Source organism: Dermacentor albipictus, chromosome 10 (assembly GCF_038994185.2).
Source record: "Dermacentor albipictus isolate Rhodes 1998 colony chromosome 10, USDA_Dalb.pri_finalv2, whole genome shotgun sequence".
Taxonomy (NCBI): domain Eukaryota; kingdom Metazoa; phylum Arthropoda; class Arachnida; order Ixodida; family Ixodidae; genus Dermacentor; species Dermacentor albipictus.
Genome location: NC_091830.1, coordinates 4,486,043 through 4,497,925, shown reverse-complemented (window position 1 = coordinate 4,497,925; position 11,883 = coordinate 4,486,043). Strand labels below are relative to the sequence as shown.

The 11,883-nt window shown below is 48.8% G+C and overlaps 1 long non-coding RNA gene across 4 annotated transcripts; it reads left to right on the top strand.

The window, feature by feature from the left end:
- Positions 1–3,038: 3,038 nt before the first annotated feature.
- LOC135920304 (uncharacterized) lies at positions 3,039–11,563 on the top strand. Of its 4 annotated transcripts, none has more exons than XR_011509132.1 (3): positions 3,174–3,606; positions 4,078–4,422; positions 11,450–11,538. It is a non-coding gene; the product is annotated as an uncharacterized lncRNA (long non-coding RNA). The 4 variants fall into 4 exon arrangements; XR_011509130.1 differs by having other exon boundaries at positions 3,176–3,606; positions 4,078–4,849; positions 11,450–11,563; XR_011509129.1 differs by lacking the exon at positions 11,450–11,538 and adding an exon at positions 10,091–11,418 and having other exon boundaries at positions 3,176–3,606; positions 4,078–4,849.
- Positions 11,564–11,883: the final 320 nt, after the last annotated feature.

Below are 11,883 nucleotides of genomic sequence, written 5' to 3'. Positions count from 1 at the left end.
ATTTCCTTATGCTTTTAACTGACTGACTTCGTTGGTTAATTTAATTTTCAATCATAAAAAAACAGCTTTTTATATTAAACTTAATTTCTTAATCCTCTTGTATTATCCAGCCGATTCATGGCCTATCCTCCATAGGGAGCATGTGAGTGGTATGAACCATGAGATGACAGATTAACTAGTATATAACGACAACAAAGAACTGGAAAATAAATACTCGGCTGAAAATGTGTCAAATTCAAAATTACATGCGAAGTCAGCGCTTAAATCGATATGTTGCGCACTAGGATACTACTACTACTTTTTTTTGCACTTCACAGGGTCGTTCGCTTTTAGGGAGCACACTGTTGTGTCGGCAGCGGCAGGCAAGCGGGGGCCCCGACCAGCGAACGCGCGGCTAGCGCCGGCGCAGTGAAGGAAACTCGGAGCGAACTGCTCCCGATGAAAACCGGAACGAAGACTCGGCCGACTCGCGGCTGCTTATTGCTAATAAAGGCTTCACACGCCAGATGACACCTCCAGATTGGCCCAAGTTCGTCACATGACAGAAGGGGGGGGGCGAAATCTAGCTAAACAACTACAAAACATACATGTACGATGACACAGATATCTGACAGGGGGCGACACTATACTACACACACTTGATTAATATTCAAGCTAGCATGAAAATTTGATGTTTATTTTTCCTTAAGACGAAAAAGTAGCCGATGATATACCTTGTGCAGTGTTAATCCGCAGGTCTACATGTTGTTTTTTCTTTTAGCTGCACCAAATTAAAAAAAAAATTCCTATGGCTGATAGCACAATTATAGTTGTTGAATATTGAGCTATATTACTCGATGAAGTGGTCATTACTTCTACAAGAAATTAAAATGTCTAAATTGATAATTAACATATTTGCACGAATTAACATTTTAATTAATTACTTTGATGCACATATTTCAATCTATGAAATACGGACTATACGGAAGGAAAGTAGGGAAACGACAAAAAAGGAGACGTACAACAGCTAAGTTCGCAATAGGGGGTCAGAAAATTTGGTTTTGGGAGTTCACAGTTTTTTTTTTCTTGTTTAACTTAGGTAGGACATTAAACAGTATAACAGCAAGAGCATGATGGCGAAACCCACCACCCCGTTCCCAAGAGGACACTCATAACATTCAGCCGCCTATTCATCCTCCCAGCACCCAGCCATAGAAACTCTATGCACCCAGCCACGACCTACTGAACTCCAGACCTGCACAGATCTCCCTCCTCCAGCACGCCTGGTCTAGTTCGCCCCTTTCGCCGCTAGGGAAAGAACGTACGAGCGGAGTGGCGCTAGTCATAACCTGTTCGATGTCGTCTGCTTCTGCGATCTGTTCAGCGCTTGTCTTGCCATTTCGGCAGGCACAAAGCGCTTGTTTTGGCGGTAAATGAATAAGTTCACAAATATACAAAAGAAGACATATTTGCGAATGCTTTGCGTTTGGATAGTGAAACTAGAAGAGGATGAGCGGTGCAAGAAATGTAAACAACGAGCATAGGTGGCCGCTGCAATGCTAGATAAACGGCATAAATTTCGCTTTCCTAGCCTCCATAAGAGACTGGAAAAATTCTCTTAAAAAGATTCATAGGATAATCTAGTTTTTTAGTTGTTTACAGATAGCCTAGTGTCGTAGATGGCATGAGAATTTACTGCTGTGTGCCGTAATGAAAGGCAGATGACCTGGTAAAAGTATATAGTAAAAGTATTCACGAGTATAAGTCCTCTGCCCGATATGTGCAATAGGTTGATCGATTCTGTTTCAAGGAAAGGTGAGCATACCTTGTTTTTATTGTCGTTGGTTGGCTAGCTCAGTAGAAAGCTTACAAAAAATAAAGCGATGCCAACGTGCTGCACTAGTGCAAGCCTTAAATCGTCTCACGGGACTCTTTTCAAACTGTAAAGCTAGCTTTTTTGCGTGGTACGGCGGCAGCATAACGGTGGTGCCTAAGATACGTACGCAGTGAAGCTGTGTGTGTAATTCACTTTCTGAACTCGCGACGCATTCACGGACAACTTTTAAGAGTTAAAATGAGTGGTAATCGTTCTGTCGTCGAACATTACGGTGGTTTCAAGTTTCTAAAGAGCGCAGAAGCGAATTTTACAACGTGTAGAATAAAACTGTTGTGTACTTTGCGAACTCTATACACAATGCGATTTATAATAATCTGCTTGAAAAGGGCAATAGGAGCGGCTATTTAACGCTATTTTAGAGAGCAGCGGACTACACGCTCCGACATTTTTTAGGTTCGGGCAGTCAACTTTTGGAGCCAAGTGACCGATCAAAGCCTTGTGACATCACTGTCACTGTGTTAGCAAAAATCATCAACTAGACAAGCAGTTCGTCACAACACAACAGCTGCCGTACTAATTACAACGCCGCACAGCCGCCCACCGCGTAGCAGACGAACAGGTTATAAAAGCGCCACCTACGGCCGTCGGTTGAACGAAAGTGGGCGCAAGCTGCTCCCATAGAAGCCGGATATCTGTGCAGGTCTGGAGTTCCAGTAGGTCGTGCACCCAGCACCATCAAACTTGCGTTAGTACACCATAGAGTTTCTCACTATAACACCTAGAGGGTAATCTGGCGCCACCGTCTATGGGAGTTTCTTAAGGGGGCACCGTGCCGTCATGGGAATGACGGTATATGTGTCTGCGAGGCTCGTGTTGGCTGGTGTTGTAAGAGGCTTTGTCTAAAACGTGGATACGGCTACGCAAATAACGCATTCTCAAAGTAAAATCTTCATAAAATGTTTCCATTCACGCATATTACATCTTTACTCACCCACGATGCATGACCAAACGAATAAAAGCAAGAACAGACGACCAACTGTTTCAAAGCGAGCGCGAACCTTGTCGTCTGTCCTCCAACTTTAGCGGCCCGCTGATACTTTTTACGTAACATGTAGTCGTACACACAATAACAAGTACTCATAGTTAAACAAAACATGTTTTCGCGTAATTATAAAGGTGAAACAGCTTTTCACGTGCTGTTCTAGTAGAAAATGAATCATTGTGACAGACGAAACGGTGCTTGCCAAGCGCGTCTTCAAGGTGAAAGTGTCTGCGTTCACCCGGTGAACGCAGCGCAAGCGTTAGGTTCACCCAAAAGTCACGTCCGGGACGCCACATCCGGTATGTTTTTTTCACGTCCGTGATGTCACATCCGGCCTTTTTGGCGGCATAATATGGCATATGGCAGGCTCGGAGTGCACGAAGCGGTGGATCGCTTATTTTTCGGGCTTTTGCTTCTCGTAAGTATACTTCGTCTTTGCGTTTGATGTGCATCTACTACGCGTAGCTAATCTTTCGACTGCATGATGCCATATATAGGTGTTCTGTGATGATACTTTATAGCCAGGTTCCTCACGAGCTTTTGTGATGCATTGCAGGGACCGCCACACCGGCCAGCCAGTGCTACAGTGTCCTAATGCAGAGAACGTATATTACACGGAACTGCGCTCCTTCAGAGTTATTTAGAGTCTTTTTCAGAAGCACGTAACAGTAACATTACTTGGTTATACTTGGTTACGGTGCTGCTACATGGCAGAATATTTGAATGGCAGATGTCCCGAGTTCGGCATGTAAGTACGTACGTACGCGCGCTTGTTTAGCCTAAATAAGAGTTTCTATTGTTCCCCAATGGAAATGCACATTCCTGATGCACGGTTCAGATCTGCCGGCTAAGGGCGGTAGTGAATAAAGTCACCAAATTGCGGCCTCGTTGCGGTCTCGCATTGCGGCCTCATTGCACGGTCGGGAAAAATTGCTTTAGAACCAAAATTTCGCTGCGCTGTCAGTAGCCATTCACTGATAAGCTTTCTCCGCAGCGTAATGCTCAGTGCAGGTGTGATGGGGGTTGTGTGTGCGGTCGGTATGTGACCGATATTCCTGAACGCAGTGTCATTCAGCGATGTGCACAGCTGTGGCTGATTGTAGAATGTGGGCTGTGACAGGAGTGATGGGGACCATGTTCCTGCCTCGGCCAAGGTTGCAGCGATTTCACAGCTGCAGGGAGCGCCCAGGCAGAACCTAATCTCGGCCCTATGCTGCAGCTCCAGCTTCTTGAGACGGGCACGTGGTAGTGCCACGAGTGGGAGGACGTACCGCAGGCGTGAGGTGGCTACTGCATGGTACAGCCGCAGAGCCCACCTAGTGGTGCAGCTCTGTCCTCGGGCAACAAGCTGGGAGACTGCCTTGTGGACCCGGAGGACCTGGACATGCAGGGTCTTGACAGCAGGCAGCCAGGTCAGCCGGTGATGAACGTGTAGCCCCGGGTACGTCACTGCCAGGCTTCAAGGTCGCCTTCCAGTTGCAGCTGTGCAACGGGCGATTGCTCTTGGGTGGAGCAGCATGGCCTCGGTCTTCCTTGCCGAGATGGCAAGGCCAATGCAGCTCATGTAAGCAGCGGCGGTGTCGAGGGCTCTTTGCAGAGCCGAGCGCGCACTGCTGTGGCTGTGTGGTGGATTTCGCACACATAGGGCGATGTGGTCCGCGTTGATGGAGGTATTCACGTGGTTGTGGGGGTCAGTCTGCAGGACAGCAGGCAGTCGGGCCAGGTTGAACAGGAAAGGGCTCACCACTGATCCTTGTGGGACGCCCTCTACCAAATAGGTCCAGGGCCTGCTGAACGACTGGATAGGGCAGGCCGTCAAAGGCCCCCTTCATGCCGATAAGCACCAGGAGCACGGCGTCACCGCAGGCCTTGGCCTCTTCCAGCGTGGAGACCACGTCCACGATGGAGTCCGCACTGCATCAGCTCCGCCGGAACCCTATCTGCTCATCGGCCTGAAAGCAATGGCCTCCATCAGCTTGCAAGCAGCAGAGGTGAGTGAGACTGGCCGATAGGAGCTCACGTTTTTCAGCCGGCCTTCAGGATGGGGGCCACGTAGGCTGTGCGCCATGACTCTGGCACCTGCCCTGACTGCCAGATGTTTAAGCAGTCAAGCAGGTGCAGCTGCTCGCTGGTGGCCAGGTTGCGAAGCATTTGGGTTCCTGGTGCACTGGGCTCGTGGTGCACTGCGATGCTTGGAGCTCGTGCAGCGTCAGCGGGTCCTGGTAGATAGCCATAACCTGGCTCGATGTCCACCCTGGGTGGTGAGAGAGAAGGGAAGACGGAAAGGCAGGGAGGTTAACCAGGCTGAGTCCAGTTTGCTACCCTGCACGTGGGGAGGAGAATGGGGAGTGAAAGAGGGAGAGAGAACTTAAGTGTAGGATGTCTATAGTCGGGCACTCAAGTCTGTTGCCCTCAGGTAGCGAAAAAGTGCTCGGACTGCTTTCTGGGCCAATGAACTGTGAGGCCAGGCTCCCAAGACTGGATGACAGGCCATTTACGGAAGCGAAGACCCTGTGTGGTGGTTGTGCAGGCAGCTAGGCAGGCTGACGGAAGGCTGCCCTACCTTCAGGATGGCTGCAGTGCGTGGTACAGCCGGCGCAAACTGGTTGGCGAGGAGCTCCGCAAGGGCCTCTTCGCTGATGCACAGCGTGATGGCCACGATGAGGACAGGTTGTAGGCTTCCTCTCCTGCTGGTGAGGGATTTGAGCAGTCTCCAAGCCAGGGGTCCCCTGGACCTGCCCTCGATGGCAGAGCAGAGGAGTCTGCAGCGGGCATCTGCACGTCTGTACTCGGTCCAATGCTCTGCCTTGCCCGTCCGGATTGCTTCACGCTCCATACGGCGCCTGGAGGCACGAATGTTGAGCAGGTGGAGGTCCGGAGCGGGGGTATCTGGTTGGGTAGAGCACTGAACGTTGGCAGCCTGAGCACAATCCACGATGGCGCTCAGGAAGTCACGGCCATCGTCCAACTTGCTGCAGTGCTTCCGGAACAGGGACCAGTCTGTGATGTAAGTTCTTGACCTAGGCCTTCTCCCAGACCTGGGGCTGATCACGATAGGGAAGTGGTCAGATCCCCATTTGTCCGAAGTTGTGGCCCAGGAGTAGGAGCACTGCTCAGTGTTAAGGGAGAGGTCAATGGCCGTGCGAGCTCTGTGGTAGACGTAGGTGGGCTCCCTGGTGTTCCAAGGTCAGCAGGCCAGCTCAGCTGATGGCATCTGTGAGGCCTTTGCCTCAGCGGGTGCATCTGCGGCTTCCCCAATCCGTGTGGTGTGCGTTGAAGTCACTGCACAGGACTGCATGCCCACCAAGGCGAACAGCCAGCTGGATGAGGCTGGAGGGATCCCACGGCTTTCCTGGACGGATGCAGATGCTCGCCACAGCCGTGTCCTGGCTGCCAAGGCGTACCACAATGGCGCATGACTCCAAGGGGCCACCGGCGATGTCAGCAACAGGTAGAACAGCACGCGCCAGGGTGCTGCGGACATAGATTGCCGTGCGTGGCTTTCCTGGCTTATGGGCTCAATCTAGGCAGGGTGCCGCAGTGCAACTGCGTGTGGCACAGGTGGTGGCACCCGAGTAGTCGGGAAGCCGTAGGTTCTCGGCCACGGCATATGTCTCCAGCAGTGCGAGTACCGTATAGTGCGGAATATAGGTTGAGGTTTTTTCCCAAAAATATTACTAAGGCTACGTTCACACTTGGGAAAACCGCAAGCGGACGGAAAAGCCAAAGCGGCCGGATAATCTTTTTTGCGCATGTACAAAACGTTCACATTTGTTTCGCCACTGCAGCGGAAACCACGTCCGCTTTCGCCCACATTTATCTAGTTTGCGTACGTTTGTCCGCCTGGTGGCACTGTTCATCACACTATTTCAAGACATACGTTCATTCATTGACCCATCAGTTACTAAAAACTACCATTTCACGCAACTGCACGTGTCGTTTTTAACTTTCGTCTACCATGGAAGATAAAGAAGACATAGTTTCGATAGCTTTAGCTAGTTGCTTTTCCTAAAAATAGACCATGAGCAACGGAAAACGTTAAATTTTACGACCGGATGTTTACATGCGATTGCAGCTTCTGGTAAAGCGGAACGTCTTTCCGCTTCGCCTGGGCGGAAAAATCGGTCCGAGACCGATTTTTTTCGCCGCCTGGTTTTCCGCCCGTTTCTCCGCCTAGGCGGGCGGATTTTGTCAAGTTTTTTCCGCTTCCGCCTGCTCCAAGACCAAGTGTGAATGCAGCCTAAAAGTTCACCCCTTGACTTACATACCGGCCCTTGGCACAGCATGAATAGTCGTCTTGCAGCATGTAGGAGCGCAGACCTTTCGGCATCCGCATTGTTATCGCCCCCTTGGTGACCGACGCGGCCCAACTCGCGGGCGCTGCGCGGTTCTTTATTCTGACGAAGTTCTTTATTCTATGGCGCAGTGCACCCGGAGCTCAAAGAGAGGGTGGCGGATTTTGTCCGCGAGCATCGTGCCAGATCTTTGCCAGTCACAGCAGAACTCATCTGCATCAAAGCTATTGAGATCACCCGAGAATCCGGACTGCCCAAGGAACAATTCAAGGGCTCCATTTATTGGGTTCGTCGCTTCATGCAACGCAAGGGATTCGCACTTCGACAGCGCACATCAATCTGGCAGAAGCAGCCAGAGGCATACGAGGACAAGTTGGTCGAATTCCAGCGCTATGTTATCCGTCTCCGGCAGCAGCATGGCTACATGTTGGAACAGATCGGCAACGCTGATGAAACGCCGATGTGGTTCGACATGCCGTCGCTCACCACAGTGTGCGAACGCGGCACAAAAGAAGTCGAGCTTCTTTATACGGGGAACGCGCATTCATGGTGATGCTCGCGTGTACTGCAGATGGCAGAAAGCTGCCCCCAGACATAATATTCAAGAGGAAGACGCTGCCGAAAGAGGCTTTCCCACGGGATGTCGTTCGCGTGAATGAAAAGGGCTATATGGACGAGGCCCTCATGCTCAATTGGATTAAGGCCGTCTGGAATCGGCAACCAGGGGCACTCTTGCAGTGTCCAAGCATGCTCGTCTTGGATGCCTTTCGCGGGCACTTGACCGCAGGATTGAAGCTGGCACTCCGCGACGGGAGGACGGAACTCGCCGTCATTCCGGGAGGCATAAGATAATGTTGTGTAGAAAGAAATCGGCGCCTTCAGCAGCAGTCCAGGATGGTAGAGATGCCGTCTCCGCATAGCGTGTTGGATGGTCTATGGCCGTTGCAATCCAACGATTTCCATGCGAGGTCATGGGAAGAGGACCGTACAAGTCTATTCCAACTGCTTCAAAAGGCGAAGCGGGACAAGGCAGAGGTTGTAAAGAGCCAGAAGGAGCTGTTGGGTTTGCTTTGACAATGAACGCAGGGTGCAACATACTTCGCAACGGCTGAAGATGGGCCAGGAGCAGCAACTTCATATTCTGTTGTAAGTCTTGTGGTAGCCTAGATGACCAGTCGTCGCATGATCGTGAAAGGCTTCAAGCACCTCACATTGCAGAGAACATGGTATGACCGGGACCCATTTGTTGCCATCGATGTGATAAATGTTGCGATGTAAAACCCCATTGTGCAGCTTGAATTGATTAAGTTGTCGACGAAGTCAGGCGTTTGGAGGTGACGAAGAATCTTCCATGCGTTGGAGAATAGTTCAGCAGTGTGGGTCGATGCATTAGTGGGACACAAGGACAGATGGGCTGTTGTGTCTTAGCCATTCGAGGGCTACAATGGGTAAAGCCGATGAAGAGGACTCAGGACGTACACAATCACGGAGAGGTTATGGTGAATCGTCATGATTCGGCAGAGGGTAGCAAGAGAGAGCATTGGTGTCTTGATGCTTCTTTGCAGCCCTGTAGGTGACATTGAAATCGTACTCCTGTAGGTGAAGCACACAGCAACCCAGGTGACCTGATAAATTCTTTAGCGATGAAAGCCAGCACAGTGTGTTATGGTCGGTAACGACTGTGAAATGGCGGCCATGAAGACATGGGTGAAATTTTTGCACAGCCCAACAGCAAAGCACTCCTGCTTGGTTATGGTGTAGTAATTTTCTGCACTGGTTAGTGCACGACTAGCCTAAGCAATTACTCGTTTGCGGAATGTGTTGTTGCATTGTAGTAGAATGGCACCGAGACTGACTGCTAGCGTCGGTGTGAAAGATGGTGGGCGCGGTTGGATCAAAGTGGCGCAGTACTGGGTCTGACGTCAGGGCATGTTGCAAAAGCAGGAAAGCATGTTCACATTCGTCGGACGAAACAAAGGGTGCATTACTGGGGAGGAGTTGATGGAGCGGGGACGTAAGTGTAGCGAAGTTGCATATGAAGTGCCGGAAGAAGCAAGTCCAAGAAAACTGTGCATGTCTTTTTGACGCAGTGGACACAAAATTCGAGGATGGCAGTAAGCTTCTCGGGGTCCGGACGAATACCTTCTTTGCAGACTATGTGCCCCAGAACTTTGATGGCCTTGCTGGCCAAACTGCATTTGTGTGTGTGTGTGTGTGTGTGTGTGTGTGTGTGTGTGTGTGTGTGTGTGTGTGTGTGTGTGTGTGTGTGTGTGTGTGTGCGTGTGTGCGTGTGTTGAGCTGCAAACCAGCATTTGCAAGACAGGCAAGGACTTCATCAAGATGTTGCAAATGTTGTGAGAACATGGTTGAAAACACAATGTCGTCGAGATAGCACAGACAGGTTTTCCATTTCAAGCCACACAAGACTTATCGATCATGCGTTCGAATGTGGCAGGCACATTGCAGAGTCCGAAAGGCATCGCACTGAACTCGTAGAGCCCATCAGGGGTAGCAAATGTCGTTTTTGCTTTGTCGGATTTGGACATCGGTATTTGCCAGTAGCCTGGTCTAAAGTCAAGGCTAGAAAAATACTCAGCACCTTGGAGTGAATCTAGTGCATCATCCATCCGTGACAGGGGGTGAACATCTTTGCGCACGATTTTGTTCAGCGCACGGTAACAGACGCAAGAACACACTGAGCTGTCTTCGTGACAATTGCAACGACATGAGTGTCAACAGCTCAAGTGACAGTTGATCCACGAGGCAACAGTTGGGGGTCGATTTGGTTTATTGCAGTAAGCAATGCAGACCCCTCAGAGAAGCGAATAAGGCCAGGGGTAATCAGAATTGCTCGAGATAGGGTATGGTCATAGGGTAGAATGAATACGCCGCCATCCACAATGTTACAGGAGTTGACACCTATAATCTTTTCTCTAGGTGGCCAAAGAACGTAATCGGAAGAGGTGACAAGACGAATGCATTCTTCGTGGTTAGGAAGAGAATTGCCAGTGGCATCATCCAGTTGTGTGAGGCGCTGACGACAAGAGATAGAAGCAAACGCCAAAGATAAGAAGTCCCACCCCAAGATGAGTTCATGGGTCACTCACGAAATACCGCAAAAACAATGTGGTGAAGAATTTAGTCTATGGACACACGAACAGGACACGGTGCAATTGGACGAATAATAACCTTGGCCGCTGCACAAAGAGAAAGGCCGGAGTAAGGCAATTCTTGTGTTTTATAGAGTCCCAAACAGTCACATGGCAATAATTGCCAAGCGTCTTGTAACATGGAGCCACCTCAGAATTGCGCCAAACAAAGATGATGGATGCAGCCAGTCTTGCCAGATAACTACATTTTGACTATTCTGTATTGTTTGCATTTTTTGTGTAAAAGGAATTGTCGCAGAGAGTTTTATCTTCAGTGGCCTTCAGTTGATGTCATCTGCTACAACTAGCACATAAGTTAACTCCATAGCACCACTAGGATGGAGACATTGTGTCGTGGGGTGCTTCCTTAAAAGTGGACAAGAAGATCCTAAAGGAAAAGTGTGAGATGGTCACAGTAATAACCAAGGCATTTGGCATGGGAATGACCCAGCTATGAAAGTATTATCAGATGTGGACAAGCATATAATACTAAATGGTGCCTTGCACGAGTCCCAAGTGTCAAATGTAATGAGTATTGTGCATTGAAAGGGCCAAAAATGTTTTGTACATGCAAGGGAACACTATGGGCATTTTATAACAGTTGCTTAGATGTACTACATTAACAGGAACCAAACGAACTCCCTTAGACATAAGCATGCAGCAAATTCAAGGACTAGATGAAGCTTCAAAGAAGTAACTGCATTTCATGTAGGATAGGTGTGAATGACCTTTGTGCACGAGATCAGTGACAAAAACACTAAATGAATGCAGTACAGTGTCTGTATCATATCTTGTGCAGACCAAACTAGCCTGGAGTTTCAGCGTTCCTTGTCAGTTCATTTAAATAGGCACTACATTGTTCAAAGTGCAATATTGTTCTACAAAACATAATATGCAAGATGTAGCATGCTAACCCTCGTGGCTCAACAACTACTGAACCGAAACCTGAATGAGCAGTGAAGCTTCCTTGTAATTTTCATCGTAACCATACTTTCGCTCTTGAAAGTGAACCTCTTTAGTGAATTTGCTTGTGTATTAATTTTTCTTTAGGCAAGTATTTTTTATACATGTTAATGTCTCAATCCTGCTTTTTCTTTCCGGGGCTAAAACAAAATGCCTCTTATTTCACTTTGATCTTTTGACCTAGGAAGCCATCATCTGGTGCTGTGTACAGCAAGCACATGCTTCGGGCAAGGAGGGAGCCAGCACCATATCTACATCAGCAAGAACCTCGGTGCTCAAAATAAACATTTTCTGTGCAAATACCTGTCTTTTTATACTTCCAGCATGAATTAATAAGTTTCTTTTGCCTTCACATGCAGGAAGGTTTATAGGAATAAATAGTGACTGTTGAATGCCCAGGAAAAGCCTTGAAGCCATTATACTTGTACAGTGATAAAGTACATGTGTACTTGAACTTAATAGTACAGAAACGAAAAGCAAAGTAATAGGCAAAATGCTCGGGGCAGCAGTCGTATAAATGGTAGATGAACACAGCTAATTGTGCTGTCCAGTTTCATTCAGTTTGACCAAATGTTGCAAGATTTGCCTTCAATATGAATCATTCAGTTTAGCCAGCTA